Below are 4,650 nucleotides of genomic sequence, written 5' to 3' on the forward strand. Positions count from 1 at the left end.
ACAAAAGACTTAGCATCAGCAAACAAAGAAGGCCAGTAAGAACCAGACTGAAGTACCTTAGCCACAGTGCGCGATGGACCGTGGTGACCACTATAGGAAGAGGAGTTACAGCCTTCCAGGACAACTTTGGCCTCCCGCTGCGGAATACACCATCTGTAGAGATCGTCTGCACATTCCTTAAATAAATAAGGATCATCCCAGAAATACTGCTTAGCATTATACAGAAAACGCTTCCTCTGCTGATGAGAAAGGTCAGGCCGCAGCTTGCCACTGACAACGAAGTTAGCTATATCTGCATACCAAGACTCTTGGTTAACAATTGACGATAAAACAGCAAATAAAGTATCGTCAGGAAAGAGTCATCAATAGGTACAGAATCTTCCCCTTCCTGTCGCGTCAGTCGCGACAGATGATCAGCTACAACGTTCTCAGCTCCTTTCTTATCCTTAATCTACAAATCAAACTCCTGAAGAAGGAGTATCCATCTCAATAGCCGTGGTTTAACCTCCTTCTTAGCAAGGAGATGCCTCAAAGCTGCATGGTCAGTAAAAACAGTAACTTCTGACCCAATCAGGTAAGAACAAAACTTCTCTAAGGCATAAACTACGGCTAGCAGCTCTTTTTCAGTGGTAGTGTACTTCACTTGAGCCTCATCCAGAGTTCGGCTCACATAGTAGATAGCATTCAAAGCTTTGTCTTTCCTTTGGCCTAGCACCGCTCCTAGTGCATAGTCACTAGCATCACACATTATCTCAAACGGCAAGTCCCAGTCGGGAGGCTGTATGATCGGCGCAGAGACTAAAGCCTGCTTTAACCTGTGAAAAGCAGAAAGACACTCATCAGTAAACACAAAAGGGGCATCCATAAGTAGCAGCTATGTAAGTGGTTTAGCAATTTTTGAGAAATCCTTGATAAACCGGCGATAAAAACCGGCGTGGCCAAGGAAACTCCTCACCCCCTTAACATTAACAGGAGGTGGTAATTGCTGAATCACTTCCACCTTTGCTTTATCAACCTCTATTCCCCTATCAGAAACTAACTGCCCTAAGACAACTCCCTCGTTGACCATGAAATGGCACTTCTCCCAGTTAAGCACAAGATTAACCTCAATGCGGCGCTGCAACACTTTATCAAGGTTAGACAGACAGTTAGAAAAATCACTTCCATAAACACTGAAATCGTCCATGAAAACTTCCATAATAGACTCAATATACTCTGAAAATATCCCCATCATGCACCTTTGAAAGGTGGTAGGGGCATTACATAAACCAAAAGGCATCCTGCGATAAGCAAACACGCCCTGAGGACAAGTAAATGTAGTCTTAGCTTGATCGTCTGGGTGGATAGGGATCTGAAAGAACCCTGAATACCCGTCTAAATAGCAGAAAAACTTATGAGAAGCTAACCTTTCTACCATTTGATCAATAAAAGGAAGGGGAAAGTGATCTTTCTTGGTGGCGGCATTAAGCTGTCTGTAATCTATACACATCCGCCAACCAGTCACTACTCGAGTGGGTATTAACTCATTCTTATCATTCTTAACCACAGTTGTCCCTCTTTTCTTCGGGACCACCTGCACTGGACTCACCCATTTAGAATGACCAACAGAATAGATAATATCTGCGTCGAGCAGCTTCATTACCTCAGCCATCACAACATCTTGCATCTTCTGGTTCAGTCTGCGTTGACCCTGTCTGCAGGGTTTGTGATCTTCCTCCAGCTCTATCCTGTGCATACAAATATCAGGACTAATCCCCTTGATATCGTCCAATGAATAACCCAATGCTTTCCTGTTTTTCTTAAGCACAGCTAACAAAGATGTCAGCTGATCATTATCAAGCTTAGCACTAACAATGACTGGATATTGCTCAGTATCGTCTAAGAAAACATATTTTAGATGAGAAGGAAGAGGCTTACGTTCCGGTACCTTTACCTCAATGGAGCAAAGAGTGTTAATCATCTATTCCACTTGCTCTCCCTCAGCGTCGGTGAGTTCACGCTCATCTAAATCATCTATAAGCAAATCCAACACAGCGTCATCGTCATCTGGGCTATCTGCACACTCATCCAAAAGCAAAAGAGCTTCTACTGGGTCCTTCATGAAAGAACCCGACCAGAAGTCATAAATAGACTCGTCAACAATATCAACTGAATAACAAGTATCCTCTATCATTGGCCGAGCCAAAGTACTAGGCAGACTGAAATGATCGCGTCATCCCCTACTGCAAGAGTCAAACGCCCTTGTTTGACATTAATAACGGCCCCAAATTGTACAAAGGAATGGTCTTCCTAAAATAATTGGGGTCCGGTGTCCTCAACTATATCTAAAACAATGAATTCTACTGGAATAAAGAGCTTGCCTATTTTCACAGGCACGTCCTCTAAGACACCTAAAGGCCTCCTAACAGATCTATCAGCCATCTGTAGGGTAATGTTAGTCACTTTTAGATGACTCATATTCAATTTCTTGCAGACAGATAGGGGCATGACACTGACGCTGGCTCCTAAGTCACAAAGAGCCTTATCAATAACCACATTGCCTATAATACAGGTAATAGAGAAACTACCCGGGTCTTTCATTTTAGGTGGAGCCTTGTTTAAAAGCAAATTACTAGACTCTTCCATAAATGAAACTGTCTCAAATTCACTTAGCTCTCTCTTACGCGTCACAATATCTTTCATAAATTTAGCGTAAGTAGGTACCTGGGTAACAAGTTCGGTAAAAGGGACGGTTACCTGGAGGTTCTTCACAACGTCCACAAACCTATCGTACTGTCGCTCGATTATTGCGTCCTTCAGACGACCTGGGAAGGGTACTCTGGTAGCAATGAGTGGACACGCGACTTTCTCTTTACCTTTATCAGTGCGTGACGTCTCCACATCAGGGGAAGATGACACAGTAGCGGAATTAGATAGTAAAATAGGATCTCTGCCGCTTCTGGTACTCGATCGAGTACTTTTACCACTCGATCGAGTGATTTCATGTAGGCATTCACTCGTTCGACCATTTTTATCACTCGATCGAGTGATCTCTTTTTCAGGCTTACTCGGTCGAGCATTTTTATCACTCGATCGAGTGATTTCTTCAGCAAAGTTACTCGATCGAGTAAGAATATCACTCGATCGACCATCAGCAATTTGTGAACTTCTCGATCGACCATAATTATCACTCGATCGAGTGATGGGATGAATTATTTTACTCGATCGAGTAGATTTTTCACTCGATCGAGTATCTGGACCACACGCAGCAAGGATTTCGTCCAAAAACTCATCCATATCATCTTCCGGGGTATCTTCAGCTATCAAAACCCCGTCTTCTGGTACTTTTGGCCCCTCATGAGTAAGGCCAACTTGGAGATTCGCTGCACTAACTGGTTTGCATGTCGGCAGAAGGTTGGCATGGTCTTTCGCGAGTGTTAACTGCGCGACTTGTTCTCTCAATTCCGCTAAGACAGTTTCTTTTCTATTGCACTTCTCACCAAACTGTTGTGTTATGGTTAACATCAAGGATTCCAGTTCGGCAATTTCCTCATTTGGAGAAGGAGAAACCGGTTGCGGTGCTGGCGTAGAAAGAGTAGAAACATTCTTCATTTCTTCATACAGTTGAGAAAAAGGAACTCCTATCTTGTATTTCTGATAAGCAAGGACGCGCTCTATACTTGCCAGGTACTCAATAGGGTCATGCCCTTCCATACCACATCTACCACATAGCTCCACATTCTCAGTAATCGAACAAACCTGTGCACTCTCGCCTATAGCTTCTGTAATCTCCACATTACCTAGACTTTTGCTAGGACTTTCCACTGCAGCTGCTGCCAACTCATTAACTTTCTCACTACCTCGGGGATTTCCATATTCATAGACATGAATAGCCATCTCCTCAATGAGACGCCACCCTTGGTCATCTTCAACATTCTTCGTGAATCTCCCTTTAGCTACGCTGTCAAGAATATCTCTCTGGTTCCGATATAACCCGTTGTAAAACTGAGTACAAAGGAACCAACGTTTGAACCCGTGGTGAGGCACAGAGCGGACAAGCTTCTTGAACCTGGTCCAAGCCCCATCCAAGTTTTCAGTGGGTAGTTGTTCAAAAGAACTAATCTGAGCTCTCAAAGTATTGGTGCGCTGCGGTGGGAAATATCGCCTGTAAAAGGCCAAAGCAAGGGAACTCCAGTCGGTTACACCGGCTGCCTCCCTATCTAGCCCCTCAACCATTCCCGGGCATCATCAGCTAAAGAAAAGGGAAAGAGGGCTCCCTTAACTTTGTCCTGTGTCACCCCAGAAGAAAGAGGGATGGTAGAGCAATACTCTGTAAACAGCTCTATATGCCTGCATGGATCTTCTTCAGGTACCCCCCTAAAGAGATTTCTCTCTACCAGCTGTATGTAAGATGGGTGGATTCCAAATTTCCCGGATCATTAATGGGTAATAGGAAAGAGTTTGGATGTGAATCCACATTAGGCTCTGAATGGCTGGCTATATTAGGCATTCCGGCAAATAGACTTTACAAAGCAAACAAATAACCTGCAAAACTAATCAAAAACTTTGCATAAATGAGATCAGTTTCAAGGAATAAATTCCTTGAGACAAGAAACAAACTTAAATAAAGCAACAAAATTACGCCACCTCCCCGGCAACGGCGCCAAAATT

This window comes from Silene latifolia, chromosome 10 (genome assembly GCF_048544455.1).
Source record: "Silene latifolia isolate original U9 population chromosome 10, ASM4854445v1, whole genome shotgun sequence".
Classification (NCBI taxonomy): domain Eukaryota; kingdom Viridiplantae; phylum Streptophyta; class Magnoliopsida; order Caryophyllales; family Caryophyllaceae; genus Silene; species Silene latifolia.